The 16305-nt window shown below is 46.7% G+C and overlaps 1 protein-coding gene and 1 non-coding gene across 2 annotated transcripts in view; one reads left to right on the forward strand and one right to left on the reverse strand.

Annotated features, from left to right (window-relative positions):
- The window catches only part of Gna12 (G protein subunit alpha 12), a 76399-nt gene that overhangs the window by 2474 nt on the left and 57620 nt on the right, over positions 1–16305 (forward strand). The window lies entirely within an intron of this gene.
- Positions 6760–6866, reverse strand: LOC122113925. The gene has a single exon (XR_006148486.1). It is a non-coding gene; the product is annotated as a U6 spliceosomal RNA (small nuclear RNA).

A 16305-nucleotide genomic window follows, 5' to 3' on the forward strand; every position in this document is an offset into this window, starting at 1 on the left:
AATTTTCATATCTCCAGTTGGCCAATAGGGAAATGAAGAACCTGAAGTTTCAAATCTACTCAAGGTCAGTGACCTCATTAGTAAGCTCTGGTGCCCACTAAGCTGGAAACCAAACTGGGCCGTTTCTTCTTTTTGCGGTGCTGAGGCTCAAACTTAGTGCCTTACACTTGTTAGGTACTAAGTGCTTTACTGCACAGCTACACCCTTCATCCCACCTCCCTCTCTTTTGAGGCTGATGCTGGGGCCTCCCACTCAAACCATGTCCCTAGACCCCCTTTTATTTTTATTTTTTTATAAACTTATTTTTTTTTATTGTGAAAATACTGTACAGAGGGGTTACAATTACATGGGTAAGATAATGAGTACATTTCTCACCAAGCATTGTAGCCTCCTCCTTTGTTTCCCCTTCCCATCCCTTCGTATCCTCCCCCTCCCCTGTCCCCCCCCCACCAAAGTTGTAAAGTTCGTTTCCACATAACGACTTGTACATCTCATTGTTGCAATGGGTCCTCCTGTATCTGTTTTAACGATTTGTTTTTTCCCTTCCCCTCCACATATACCAACATCATATATAGTGAAAGCAGGGGTTATACCATGGGGGAGGGACATACAAAGCAACAAAGACATAATCTTATAAATATGTTAGAAACAATTACATGAAAGATTTTTTTTTTTTGTCAGTCGTGAGGCTTGAGCTCTAGGCCTGGGAGCTGTCCCTGAGCAATTCAGCTCAAGGCTCATGCTCTACCACTTGAGCCATAGCGCCACTTCTAGTTTTCTGGTGTTTTTTTTTTTTTTGTGATTAAGTGATTACATAATTTCCCAAATTTCACAGTATTGTGGAATAGTGATGCTCATTTAAAGTCACAAACTCATCCTGGAGCAAATTGTCTATCACAGTCTATAACATATAATGGTCTATACACCATACATGTGATCAGCAGCATGGGGTTATTTAGTAGTGGTTTGACCAGATGAGTGGAAGTTCTTTGTTTCTTAAGTCCTATTAATTTTGTCGTATCACCTAACATTTGGATTTAACATCTACTTATCAGGGAGACCATGTACCGTTTGTCTCTTTGCTCTTGGCTTACCTTACTCAACATGATTTCTTCTAGCTCCATCCATTTCCCTGCAAATGCCATTATTTTGTCATTTCTAATGTCTGCATAATATTCCATTGTGTATAGATACCACAATTTTTGGATCCATTCATCTGTGGTGGGGCATCTGGGTTGTTTCCATATCCTAGCTATTGCGAACAGTGCTGCAATAAACATGGAGGTGCACGTGTCCTTGTATACTGGTTCCTGTTGTTCAGGATAGATGCCTAGAAGTGGTATGACTGGGTCATAAGGGAGGTCAATCTTTAGCTTTCTGAGGACCCTCCAGACTGCTTTCCAAAGTGGTTGTATAAGTGTACATTGCCACCAGCAGTGTAATAGGGTTCCTCTTTCTCTGCATCCCCTCCAGCATTTGTCGTTGGCTGACTTGTGGATGTGGGCCATTCTGACTGGGGTAAGGTGGTATCTCAGAGTTGTCTTTATTTGCATTTCCTTCACAACCAGGGAGGGGAACATTTCCTCATGTGTTTCTTTGCCATTTTTATTTCTTCATCTGAGAAGTCTCTCTTTAGTTCCCTTGCCCATTTAGTAATTGGTTTGTTAGGTTTGGGAGGGATTAGTTTCTTGAGTTCCCTGTATATACTGGATATTAACCCCTTGTCTGATATATTGCTGGTAAATATTTTTTCCCAGTTAGTTGGTTGTCTTTCTAGCTTTGTTGCGATAGCTTTAGCTGTGCAGAAGCTTTTTATTTTAAGGTAGTCCCATTTGTCGAGTCTCTCTCCAATTTGTTGTGACCTTGGGACTCTGTTCAGGAAGTTCCTTCTTGTGCCTATAAGTTCAAGTGTCTCTCCTACTCTGCCTAGACCTCCTTTTAAACATTTAAGGTAATTGTACTTGTAACAGAAACACAGAGATCACACATACTGTCCTTCCACATCTATTACGTGTTGATATCTTATAAAAATGCATAAGTAGTGGAACCAGCCATGGTGCCTCATGCCTGTAATCCTAGCTACTCAGAGGCTGAGATCTGAGAAACAATAGTTGGAAACCCGCTCAGAGGACAAATCCAAGAGACTCCAGTTGACCAACAAAAAAAAAGATGTATAGAGGTGTGGCTCAAGTGGTAGAGCACCAGCCTTGACTGAAAAAGCCAAGTAAAAGCATGAGTCTTTGAGTTCAAGCCCCAGTACCAGTACAGAAAAATGGAAGGTACTGACCTTGATGAAGTGAAGAGACATTTCCACCATCACATGAAAGTCCACAAACCACTCTTCTGCAGCTATTCTCTGCTTTCTTCCCAGCCCTGGTATTCCATTCTCTAGTCCTAGGATTTTGTCATTTCAAGAATATCATCCAGGGCTGGATTGTAGCTCAGTGGCAAAGCACTTGTCTAGCAGCTACTGCAACATCCTGGGTTCGATCCCCAGTACCAAAAAAGAAAAGACCAAAAAAAAAGAACATCCAGCAGGTATCAGAGACTCATACCTGTTATCCTAGCTACTTAGGAGGCTGAGATCTGAGGATCACAGTTCGAAGCCAGCCCAGGAAGAAATGTCCCTATGAGACCCTTACCTTCAATTAACTACTCAAAAACCAGAAGTGGTACTTTGGCTCAGAGTGATAGAGAACTAGCCTTGAACAAAAAGAGTTTAGGGACAGCATCCAAGCCCTGAGTTCAAGCCCCACAACTGACCAAAAAAAAAAAAAAAACTCAGGGAAAGCACCTACTCCCTGAGTTCAAGCCTAGGACCAGCACAAAAATTATATTCGTTGGGCGCCGGTGGCTCATGCCTGTAATCCTAGCTACTCAGGAGTCATAAGGGAGGTCAGTATTTAGCTTCTGAGGACCCTCCAGACTGCTTTCCAAAGTGGTTGTATAAGTGTACATTCCAATCTGAGGATCGCGGTTCAAAGCCAGCCCGGGCAGTACAGTGCCCAAGCCCAGAGTTCAAGCCCCACGACAAAAAAAAAAAATTATATTTGCACACATACACACACATATAATGAAGCTACAGCTACATGTGATAATATATACTTGTAATCCTGCACTTGGGAGACTGAGGCAGGAAGATTGTGAGTTCCAGGCTAATCTGGACTTCAAAGCAAGTTTGAGGCTAGCCTAAGTGGTATAGCAAGGCTGAAAAAAAACCAACCAACTAAAACAAACAAAGAGTGTTATATAAAATAACTCATGCAGAATGTAATCTTTTAAAATTGACTTTTTAGGGCTGGGAAGGTGGCTCAGTGGCAGAGTGCTTGCCTTGCAGGCATGAGGCCCTGGGTTCGAGTCCTCAGCACCACATAAGCAGAAAAAGCTGGAAGTGGTGCTATGGCTCAAGTGGTAGAGCGCAAGCCTTGAGCTGAAGAGCTGAGGGACAGCGCCCAGGCCCACAGTTCAGGCCCCACATCCAGCAAAAAAATAAAAAATTGACTTTTTAATCACTCAGCTGAATTCCCTGGAGACTCTGTGTATCTGTTACCTCTATCAGTAACTCCTGCTCTTTTTATGCCAGCTAGTTCACCCTTTAACTTGGCACTCTTTTTTTTTTTTTTTGTCAGTTGTGGGGCTTGAATCTGAGCCAGGGCGCTGTCCTTCAGTCTTCAGCTGAAGACAAGCACTCTACCACAGCACCACTTCCGGTTTTCTGATGGTTTATTAGAGATAAGAGTCTCACAGACTTTCCTGTCCAGACTGGCTTTGAACTGCGATCCTCAGATCTTAGCCTCTGATTACAGGCATGAACCACCAGCTCCTGGCTTAACTGGGTACTCGAGCAGTGATTGTTCCCAACTTGTGCCCATTTTGAAGAATCTCTTCTCATTCTTCTACTTGGTTCTATATGCACATAAGTTTTCCAGTGTTGAGGATAAAAATCCCCAGTCTACAATTACTGGGTTGAATGTTGACTTGAGGTTTATGAGAATCTGTGGGGCTGTTTCACGGGTGGTCGCACCATTCTAGGTCTCAGCAACAGTGTTTGAGAGAGACAGCTTCTTTGTATCCTCAGCTGTGCTTCATGATGTCAGTCTTCATACTATAAGTATGTCCTGGTAACTTCTTGTTTTCTTTTATTTTTATTTTTTGTGAACATACTGTACAGAGGGGTTACAATTACATGGGCAAGATAATGAGTGCATTTCTTATCAAGCATTGCAGCCTCCTCCTTTGTTTACCCTTCACATCCAGCCCCCCCCTCCCCCACCCAATTCTCCCCCCTCCCCCCCCCCCTTCTTGTTTTCATGTGCATGTGTTTTCATGGGTTTATTTGCTATCCATTTATCTCCTTCAGTAAAATGTTCCTTCTAATTGAGGTTCCTTCTAATTAGGTTGCTTGTGTTTTATTGTTGAGTTAGGGGAGTTCCTTATGTATACTAGATACTAGTCCTTTGTCTTGTATGCGATTAACATATACTGTTTCTAAAAGGGAGTAGTGTATGCTTAGTCCTAGATCCCAAAGATTCATTCTCATTTCTTTCCTCCTCCCTCTCCTCCTGCTCCTCCTCCTCCTGTTTCTCTCTTTCTCTTCCCTGTCTTTCCTCTTTCTCTCCCTGTCTCTCCTCTCTCTCTCCCCTGTCTCTCTTCTCTCCTCTCTGACAAAAGTATTATCGTTTTTCTGTCTTACATTTAAGTATATGGCTTATTTTGAGGTAACTTCATTTAAAGGATGCATTGTTGTGTCCTGAGCTCTCTTTTCTGTTCCATTCATCCCTCTGTCTGTGCCATAATACTAGCTCATAGCGTGGCTACAGCTGTGTGGGTGAGCTTAAACCTCAGAAATGACTTCCCCACGTTACTCTGTCCTTCACACACTTGCTGTAGTGATCATGGGCTTCTGTCCATACAATTTTGGCAGAGCTGTGACTTGCTGTGAGCTGTGGAAGAACTTGGAGAACACTGGTGTTTTTCCTCAGGGTGTTGAATTTTCTCAACTCTGGGCATGATATCTTCCTTGTAATCTGGAGTTTCTTGTATCCACCAGCCTTTCCACTCTGCAGCTTGTGGATCTTCTGGGTCTCACCCAGTGTGCACCAAAGCCCCTGTGACTAATAGTGCACTTTTGCTTTCAATTTCCACGCTCATTGTTAGTGAGAACAATGTGATTGATTGTGTCTTGGTCCTGCATCCCTGACCTTGCTAAGCACAATGGGCATGAGGTTTCCTGTGCATCCCTTGTCATTTCCTGAGACCATCGTGTTGTCTGCAAGTAGGGACAATAAGATTCGTGGGGGGGCGGGGCACACATGTATGAATGTCATATGTATGAATGTCATGGGGCTTGAACTCAGCGTCTGGATAACTTTTTTGCTCAAGGCTAGTGCTCTACCGCTTGAGCCACAATTCCATTTTGGCTTTTTGGTTGTTAAAGATAGGAACCTCATGGGATTTTTCTGTCTGGGTTGACTTTGAACCACAAACCTCAGATCTCAGCTTCCTGATTACACTGGTGAGCCGGTGGCTTCTTTTTTTTTTTTTTTAACTGGTGGAACTGGAGTTTAAACTGAGAATCTGTGGCCACTCACCACCAGAGCCACAAGCCCACTCTGGGTAGCCTGTTACTTCTTTTTCTTGCTTTACTACAATGGCCAAAACTTCCAGTGTTACTATATTGAGCAAGGGTGTATTACCTCTGCCTGCCTTGCTCCCGGCATCTACTGTTTGTATCTTCTTTCTGCCTTTGTTAGACTCTCGAAGTATTATTGGTCATCCTCTTCTTCCCTCTCAGCCTAACCTAAAACAATCGGATTCTTAGTTCATTGATTTTTTTTCTCTTTTGTGGTTTTTCTGTTTTCAATTTTATTTCTGCCTTCAATTATTTATATATTATTTATTTTTACTTAACTGTTGCTATGTTTTAGTTAATTGTTTTATTCATATTTATGACATATTTATCTTGTTGGTTTTATTTCTTGTGATTCTGGGGGTGGAACCCAGGCCCTTGCATGCCCTCCACCACTGAGCTGCATCCTCAGCCCTTATTTTTATTGTCCTCTTTTCTGATATAAACTTTTTTTTTTGCCAGTCCTGGGGCTTGAACTTAGGGCCTGAGCACTGTCCCTGAGCTTCTTTTGCTCAAAGCTAGCATTCTACCACTTGAACCACAGCACCACTTCTGACTTTTTCTGTGTACATGGTACTGAGGAGTTGAACCCAAGACTTCATGCATGCTAGGCAAGCACTATACCACCAAGCTATTTTCTCAGCCGTAATATAAACTTTTTTTTTTGGGGGGGGGGTCTGGTCGTGGAGCCTGAACTCTGGGCCTGGACGCTGTCCCTCAGCTCTTCAGCTCAAGGCTAGCGCTCTACCTCTTGAGCCACAGCACCACTTCTGGCTTTTTTTTTCTTTTTGCTTATGTGGTGCTGAGGAATCGAACCCAGGGCCTCAGGCATGCAAGGCAAGCGCTCTACCACTGAGCCACCTTCCCAGCCCTCCTAATATAAACTTTTTAAGTGCTAAAAATTTCTGTACTGCTTTAGCCGTGTCCACATATTTTGATATATTGTGTTTTAATTTTTATTCAGTTTTGTATATTTTCTATTTCTCTTGAGATGGTTTTTTTTTTTTTTTAATTTTTTTTTCCGGTCTTGGGGCCTGAACTCTGGGCCTGGGCGCTGTCCCTCAGCTCTTCAGCTCAAGGCTAGCACTCTACCACTTGAGCCACTTCCAGCTTTTTTCTTTTTTGCTTATAAAAATATGGAACGCTTCACGAATTTGCGTGTCATCCTTGCGCAGGGGCCATGCTAATCTTCTCTGTATCGTTCCAATTTTAGTATATGTGCTGCCGAAGCGAACACGAGATGGTTTTTTTTGACCTATGGATTATTTTTGTAACTACATTGTGAGTTCGAAGTGTTCAGGGATTTTCCTGTTATCTTTCTGCCGTCAATTTCAGTTCTTTTAAGATTACTGTCTGTTTTATGCCCAGAATATGATCAATTTGTTGTACATTTATTTTGTTGTCCCATGTTGGTGAGAAAACTGTTGTTGTGTTTACTTGAGTATTGGGCTGTAGTGGAGGCCGTTAGTTGGAGATAGTGTATCCTGTCTTGCTGAGAGAAGATGTGAAAGCACCCACCTGTAGTCACCAACTTGACCTCATCCTTGGTGCTGTCAACCTTTCCTACGTGTGTTTTGAAGCTATTGTGTATTTAGGATTGTTACATATACCTGGTAGATGGACCTTTGTCATTTTGTAACGTCCCTCTGTCTTTACAGATGTTCTTTAACTTAACAATGGGAATTGGTCCCAGTAGACTTGTTGCATAGTGAAAATATTCTAAGTTGAACATGCCTGCACTATCCACCTAACTCCCAAGACATCCAGCGCTATGGAGTATTGGGTGGTTTCTTACCTGTGATCTGTGTGGCTAAGCAGAAGCTGCAGCTCAAGGCCCTTCCTGCCCTGCATCACCAGAGACACCTTGCTACATTTCATTAACCCAGGAAAATCTGCTTTGCACCATCCTAAAGACAAAATTTCATACATTGAACTATAGCAAATGAGAATGGCCTGTAATTCTCTTTGCCCCAAGGCTACCTTAAAAGATATTTTCATGTATTCACTTTGAGTTTTCTCTGGTGTCTTTCATGATAACTAGTGTGCCCGTCCATTTTCTTTTCTTTTAAATTTGTTATTAGCATATATTAAAGAGGGGGGCTCATTGTGACATTTCTGCACATGAAAACAATGCATCTGGACCAATCTCCCCACCTCTGTTACTCTGCCGACCTCTCCCCTCTTCAAACAATTCAACAGGTTCCATTGTTCTGTTTTCATACCTGCAGTCCATCTTTTTACTTTTAGCCTGCCTTTGTTTGTAGATAGGGCCTCTGTAGCATAGGCTACTGTCAAATGCATCCTCATGCCTCAGCCTCTTGAATGCTAGGATTACAGGTATGACCCACCATACCTGAACAGCTGTAGGGTTGGCAGGTGACACTTTCCATAAGTGAAAAACATGTCGCTGTCTTCTGGCCTCCCTGGTTTCAGATAAGCAGTGAATGTCAGTCTGCTTGTTATTCTTTGTGAATTAATGCTGTATTTTTCTCTGGCTGCTTTACTTTGCCACATTTGAGGAGCTTTCAGGCATTAGTTAATTCATTTTTTTTGGAGGGGGGGTTGGTCATGGGGCCTGAACTCTGGGCCTGGGCGCTGTCCCTCAGCTGTTGAGCTCAAGGCTAGGGCTCTACCACTTGAGCCACAGCACCACTTCTGGCTTTTTTTCTGCTGAGGAATCGAACTCAGGGCCTGATGAATGCAAGGCAAGCCTTGTACCACTGAGCCACCTTCCCAGCCCCGCATTAGTTAATTCTTGAGATGGGGGAGGTTTCATTGCATTTTTTTTTTTTTGATACAAGGTCTTACTTTGTAGTCCAGGCTTGGTCCTGGGGGAGCAGGAGGTGCAATTCTCCTCTGAACCCCCTGACACTACCTGGGGAGTTGGAGCCCCCTGCATCTTCTAGATTGGTTGGTCAGATCCCTCCCTGGCTTTCTACCCCACCTGCTTGCTCAGGGCAGGGAGATGGTAGAAAGTCAGAGTCCCAGAACTCCATTGATAGCCCTGATGTGGCTTTGCTGTCTGGCTGGAGCAGGGTGAACATTGCCAACAGGGGCATCTGTCATCCATCACTCTCCCCCTGCAGGGGACAGGCTGGGCACTGAGCTCTCGTACAAGCCCCTGTGGCTTTCTCAGCAGCCGGGTCTGTGTGGGTAGGAGGCCCAGGGACACAGGCCTGGGGACTCCCCACAGCATCCTTCCTCCAGCCCTGGGGGTCCTCAGGCAGCCTGCCTTCCCGCCCTCCCCCCTACTTGCTAGTGGTGTTTCTGTTACCATCAGTGTTTGGGGACAGGGCCTCTCTGTCCTCATAGAACCAGTAGTCTCCACCATCCTAGCCTTTTGCTTTGCTTCCAGGTGTAGGTGATTCCTTCTGGGTCCCAGATGTGCAGGAGTGGGAGCATTCGATGTCTCTGATGTCATTTCCCCCAACCCAGCAATTAAGTATTTGAAAGTGGTTGTTATTTGACTTGCAGTAAATAATCCCAGTAATTCCTTGTCTTCCTAAATGGACTTCCTTAAGGTTAATGGATTTGGGGTTCTAGATCCTGGAAGAGCACTTCATGATAGTGGATAGCTCAGCCTGAGGGACACTGAGCCCCACTGTGATTGGCTCCAGAGGTTCAACAATCCTGTCTCTGTGCAGTTCCTTCCATTTCAAGAGGTTGGTTAGGTTCAGAGCTTGCTAGGCAGGCACTCTACCATTGAGCCACACCCTAAGTCCCCAAGAGCCTGTCTAGTCACTGAATTTCACACACAGTTGGAAGCAGAGGCTCTGGGTTGTACAAACAACCCATCCTCCATCCACAGCTGCTCCAACAAGGACCTGTCTTATGTGTTTATGTGTGGCTGACTCCAGAAACTTCTTGTAGAATTCAATGATCAGAGGGCTGGTTTCTTGTTAATATTGAGACAGAGGGATTATATTCAACAAAATACATAGAGCTCTCTGCTAGGTGCCACGGGGGCTTGAAGGAGCAGTTAGTGCACACGGCCCAGCCCCACCTCCTCAGGTGTCAGTCACCCTGGGAGACAACAGAGGGGACACCAGTACCATCAGTTTGTTAAATGTGGGGTGGAGGCAGCCTGTGATTCAGAGGGAGGAAGGAGGCCCAGCCCTCCAAAAGGCTTTGTACAGGAAGTGTTAGAGCTGGCCTTCAAAGGCTCAGGAAAATTCCAGCAGGTGGAGGAAGACACAGTGGCAAAACCATTGCAATGCTGTGCATTGCATAGAGTCTCATAGGTGGACCCTTCTAGTCCCCAGGAGTGAGGGGAGTGTGGTGCCCACTATGCAGTCACTGGAGCCAAAAGCTCTGAGCTGTCTCCCCAAATCATACATGTGCACATCCTACAGAGGCCTGGGGTCTGCAGGTTGAAAACTCACTGTAGAGTAAGCTAAGGTTGGGTGAAGCTAGGGGACATTATTTTTTCTTAAATTTTTTGAATGATTTGTTTTTGTTTTCTGGAATTTTCTGCTAAAATGCTTAGGACTTTGAGGAGTTTGCATTGCTGATCAGTATTTTTAAGCACTTTGAAGCTCTTGGCCTGCAAGAGTTCTTGTTTTTTGGATTCAGGAATACCTCTTAGGGTTGGGTATGGTAGCTCACACCTGTAATCCCAGTTACACTGTTGTAAGGTGAATCATCCCAGAAGCCACATCTTGAAATATAGAATATTGGAGTCTTTATTATACAGTTAGCAGGCTACAGGCAGCCAGTTGTTACAAAGGGCCTGCAGCACGCAAATAGATATAACACAGCTAGGAAACAGGCTAAAGAGGAAAGAAAGAACAAAACAATACTGACAATACTAACAATCCAATTCAGCTCCAATGGAGAGCTAAATTGGGATGCCATGATGACTGGAGACGAGCCAGAAGACAGGGCACAGGACACGATCACAGAGATCCACGTGGCATGGCGTTATGGCAGCTAGGCTGGTCTGTGCCTAACCATGCAGGGGGCAGATCCTCAGGAAATTCCCAGTCCCAGGCACTGGACTGACACATTCAGTAACCTATCAGCCAAGTGCCTGCCCCTGCAAGCCCATCACTTAAGAGGCAGGTGGTTTTCTTCCCCCAGCATGAAGACAAGATGCCAGACTCTACCATGCACCATGTGGCCAATACGGCACCAGCCAGACCCAACCTCCTTACTTCAACAAAGGAGGTATAGAGTGTTATGGTCCCAAGCAAAAGACAAGAAAAATAACTAAAGAAAAAATAAGGACTGTGAATCATGGTTCAAGTGGAACAGCATCTGCCTAACAAATTTGAAGTCCTGAGTTCAAATTCTAGTACTGTCAGGGAAGGGAAAGAATGGGAGAGGAGAGGAGAAAAGAAAGATTAGCTAGTTCCCCCTTGGGGGTGGGTCCTTTGCTGTGTTTACTCTGAGCAGCAGCACAGATCTGCTTCTGGGGTCTGGAGCACAGTTGGGTTTTTATTGCCTTGCTGGCAAATTGCACTTAAGTAAGCAAATTTACTTTTACACTTGGACACACATGGTTGGTCCTTTTGTAATACCAGAAAACAAAAGCATCTTTTTCCACCAGTTTAAAAAAACACCACCACCACCAGAGACCAGCTCTGTCCATTGTTGGGGATTCAGAGCTATAAATGACTGGTCTGGCCTCACCACGCCCTGCAGTTTACATGGAATTATTGTCACCACATCATGGAAGGGGAGCAGGTCAGACCTGCATTTGTCTGTCATGCACGGGTTGGAGTACAGCTCTGCTTGCTGTTGCCTAATGTGCCGTTGACAGCTCATAATTATTTTGTTATTGTATAGCTGAGAGTAGATCCGGGCATCATATCAATTTTAAATGGAGCTGAGATTACAACTTCAGGCTTATCTAGAGATGTAATTAGAGGGCGGGCGATCATCCATCCCAAGATGCTAATGTGGAATGCAACTGGGGTTTCACCTGGGATCCCTGAGGGGCAGTGCCACCCCTGAAGACAGGCATGCTCTTTCTGCCTATTATCATTGGTTTGTGTTTCAACCAAAGTATCAGGGTATTCTTGAGCAAAGTTACTATTTAGGTGTCAGCTAGTTGCCCTCAGCGTGAGTCTACCTGTGGGCTTGAGGGTGCCTATGTTTCTTTTGCCCATGTTGGGCCTGGGTCCTGGCTAAACACAGGAGGGGGAGGAGAGAGGGGAGAACTTGAGTCAAGATGAGGATGCATGATCAGGCATGCCTGTCCTGTTGGTCTCTGAGAGGGGTGGGGGGAGACACACGTGCTGCTGCACACGGCCTGGGGGAGGTGACACCCTGACCTCTGCTCCTACAGCAGCAGTGGCTGCTAGCTCTCTGGGCCTTTTGCTGTCTCCTCTTAGAGCTTTGGCACCAGTTTTGTTGCCTTGCCCTGTAGCATCTACAGTTGAGGTTAATGTCAGTATCTTGAGAGCAGTCCAGTACCTGGCCTGGTGCAATGCCATGAGTCCCCAAGTGCCTGCTGTGACCAAGAAGACTGGGGAGCTGCTGAGTTCCATGGAGACCTGCCCTGAGGCCGGGGGCAGAGAGGGGAAGAGCCTCACCCTGGGGAACTGGAGCCCTGGCGGCTTCTCTGTGGACAGGGGAAGCAGGGCAGGGGCAGTCACAAGCCAGGCTTAACACGCCAGGATCAAGCCAAATAAAGAGACTCAGAGACTCAGTGAAGGACAGGGAAGGAGATTTATCCATGGCAGCCTTGGGGAGCCAGTGCTTCAGGGCATCTTCAGTGGCCTCAGGTTAAACAGGGAGTACTGGGGATGGGGTGAGAAAACTGTAGAGAGCTAATGCAGTCCCAGGTCACAAGTGTGGCCTGACTGGCCCTTAGCTCAGGCTTTGTCCTGGGAGGAGTAGATGTTGCTATCTCTCCACCCTGGAGAGGAGCAGGAGTGAGTCAGGCACTGGAGCTACACGTGGTCTCCCCAGCTCCCGCCCCTCTCCTCAGGGCAGTATCGCCTTTTGCCTCAAGATGATAAGAAGCATTGATAGCCGAGGCCGTTTGCCTCTAGTCACAAGGCACTTATCCGTGAGTCTTCCCCTTCCTGGGAGATTTGCAAAGTGACTTCAGGAGGGAATGGTTCCCATCAAAGGGTACTGATGTAAAGTGGAGGACTGGTACCCAGCCTTTATCCCACTTTCAGTTAATTTGTGCATTTAAAAGTACATCCATTGGAGGTCACTTTCAGGCTGGAAAGCCCCAGCCCAGCTAAGGGCCAATCAGTTCATCCACAGGGCACTGTGACACGTGTCCAGACTAGTCAGCCATTTCCTGGGGCCAGTGCCTCACCGCCCCAGGAAATCCCATCCTAGCACATGCAGGATAGTACAGCATGGCCAGAGTAAGACACACACACACACACACACACACACACACACACACACACGCACACGCACACACACGCACGCACTCCACACACCACACACACCACATACAGACACACACACACACACACACACACACACACACACACGCACACACACGCACGCACTCCACACACCACACACACCACATACAGACAGACACACACACACAGAGCCAGGGCCACAGAGTGCAGTCACAGCTAAGATGAAGTTGGGCTTGTCCTCGTGGACAAGATGTGGTGTTCCAGAAGAAAGGAGGAAAGGGAGTCCCTAAACTCCCTCACTTCTGGGACCAACTGCTGCACATTGAGGGTTGAAAATCCTTGCCAGGATTTTCCATCTGTGTGTTTAGAAAGGGTCTCTTCAGAGACCAGCTGGTCTCAATTCACTATCCTCCTGCCTCGGCCTCCTGAGGCCATGCTGTTTTACAGCTACAGTTCTTGGCACCTACAAGGTAACCAGTCAATGTTTACATTTTTATGACCAGTTACATGTTTTTTTTTCCAAAAAATGAAGTTCTATAATTTTAATCTTAGACTGGGACAAGGAAATGGTCCTAATGGCTTGATGAGGTAGATATAGGTTGAAAACTCTGCTGACAAAGTATGGAGGAGCCAAATTCGGTAACACATGCCTGAAACCCCAGTACTTGTGAGGTTGAAGCAGGAGGATTAAGAGTTCGAGGCTGGGGCTGGGAAGGTGGCTCAGCGATAGAGCGCTTGCCTTGCATACATGAGGCCCTGGGTTCGATTCCTCAGCACCACATAAGCAAAAAGAAAAAAGCTGGAAGTGGTGCTGTGGCTCAAGTGGTAGAGCGCTAGCCTTGAGCTGAAAAGCTGAAGGACAGTGCCCAGGCCCAGAGTTCAGGCCCCACGACCGGACCCCCAAAAAAAAAAGTTCAAGGCTACCCTAGGGTACATAGTTGAGATCCTGTCTCAAAAAGAAATGGGGGGGGGGGGGGTGGTTGGGAATGTGGCTTAGTGGTAGACTGCTTTCCTGGCATGCATGAAGCCCTAGGTTCGGTTCCTAAGTACCACATAAACAGAAAAAGCCGGAAGTGGTGCTGTGGCTCAAGTGGTAGTGTGCTAGCCTTGAGCAAAAGAAGCTCAGGGACAGTGCTCAGGCCTGAGTTCAAGCTCCAGGACTGGCAAAAGAGAGAGGGGGGGGAGGGGGAGAAAGAGAAAGGGGGGAGGGAGGGAACATTGACCTGATGTGGAACAGGGTGGGTCACTTCCTGGGGAGTTTAGCTAATTAGAAAGGAGAAATGACAACTTGGTCATTGCTTGAACTTGTTACCAGGGTCCATTCAGTGCACTACTGAGCAATAAGACAAGCGCCAGGGGTATCCACACATGCCAGTGGCCAGCAGATGTCTCATTAATTTTCTTATTTGTTTCTTTTCTTTTGCCACTCCTGGGGCTTGAACTCAGGGCCTGGGCGCTGTCCCTGAGCTTCCTTTGCTCAAGGCTAGCACTCTACCACTTGAGCCACAACGCCGCTTCCAGCTTTTCTGTTTATGTGGTACTGAGGAATCAAACCCAGGGCTTCATGCTTGCTAGGCAAGCGCTCTACCACTGAGCCACCTTCCCAGCCCTAGATGTCTCATTAAACATGATCGTCGCAGGCCATCAACCAGTGCCATGTGCTGAACACTGCTGTAAAGTGGACACGACTGAGGCCCATGAAGAAAACAGCTTCTGGTGGGAGTGTGGGATTTCCTTCTTTGTTTGGGGGGGTGGGGAGCTTGGTTGTTTGTTTTTGGTGGTACTGGAGTTTGAATTCAGGCCCTCCTGCTTGCTAGGCAAACACTCTTATGCCACTTATGACACAGCCCCAGCCCTAGTCCCCTCATCATGGAGGAGGAAGCTGCTGGCCTGGAGAGCTTTGCAGGTAAAGTGAGCAGGTAGGCTCAGCACCCTGTCCTGCTGTCCTCCAGCAACCTGCTTACAGGGAGCATGTATTTGTCCATCCCTGCTCCCTCCCTCCCTCCCCTCCTTCTGCCTTGGAGGTACAGGGGATTGAACTCAGTGCCTCACACTTGAGAATCAGGCACTCTATCCCTGAGCTACACTACCAGGCCAAGGCCTTAGGTATTTTCAAGGTAGGGTCTCACTTTGTGTCCAGGCTAGCCTGGCCCTGAAGTCTTCTTGTTTGTGCTTACCCATCTTGCCTGCACCACTGCAGCTAGTCACTAGGACAAGATCTCACAAACTTTTAATGACCTCCGACTGAGACCACCCCTATATATCTCTGCCCTCCAACTAGCTAAGATTACAGTCTTGACCCACTGTGCCAGCTCTTCTTTTTGAGACAGGGTCTCACTATTTAGCCCAGACTGATTTTGAACTCAGGATCCTTCTGTGTCAGTCCTCCTGAGTTCTAGGATTACAGGTGTGTACCACCACACATGTTTTATGTGGTCTCATTTCTTCATAGGGCTGCCTCACTTGTGTGCGCCCACCCGTGCTGGCAAGCCAGCTCTGCGATAGAAAACCCGTATTTTTATCTCTGTCTATCTGACTCTGGTTTTACTGCCACATTGTAATCTTGGGAACAACGGAAGAAAACCCAGAGTGGTATGAACATGAACACTGAGGCCAGGCAGAGTGTCAGCGCCCTCCTGAACCCTCTCTCTGGTGACCTCTGGTCCAAGCGGAAGCACATGCAGAGATCTGGAATAAAAGCCCAGGGAAAGACTGGAGAAGCAAGGGGTGTTGGCAGGGGCCGAGAGCCAGCTGACGTCAGAGCGCATAGCCATGTGCAGAGCCCGGGGCCCGGCCCCCACTCAGCCCTAGGGAGGTATCCGGTGGTGAGGAGGGTCCCACACATCCTGGGTTCTTCCCAGGCCTAACTCTCCTTGGACATGGACATGGCATGAGGGAGCAAGGGCCAGCACTTCTGAAAAGAGAGGAGTGCTGGACAGCTAAGCACAGGAAAGTTAAAAATAAACCACAGGGCAACTAGAGGAGTAGAGAGGGGTAGGGGGTGCAGAAGAGGGTTTATGGTAAAAATAGCACACCAAAGAGAGTTGAAAAGCAGAGCAGAGTAAAAGGCAAACTAGGGCAGAGGTAGATTGCCAAGTGCACCTTTCATTGTACAGACACCACTGGGAACGCAGAAGACAGCACATGGTCTAGAGAGGAGGGTACAGAGCCCACCAGGCCAGGGACCAACCAGACATCAGGCACAGAGAGCTGTCAGGGAAGGCCAGAGACAGGAAATGAGGCTGGGAGGGGGCGTGTCCCCTCCTCATGACGATTGATCCACCCTGTGGGCTGTGGAGGTAGGGTCTGCAGAACAGCTGGACTTCAGGCTGAGTATACACC

This window comes from Dipodomys spectabilis, unplaced genomic scaffold (genome assembly GCF_019054845.1).
Source record: "Dipodomys spectabilis isolate Male_0828 unplaced genomic scaffold, ASM1905484v1 ptg000098l, whole genome shotgun sequence".
NCBI lineage: Eukaryota > Metazoa > Chordata > Mammalia > Rodentia > Heteromyidae > Dipodomys > Dipodomys spectabilis.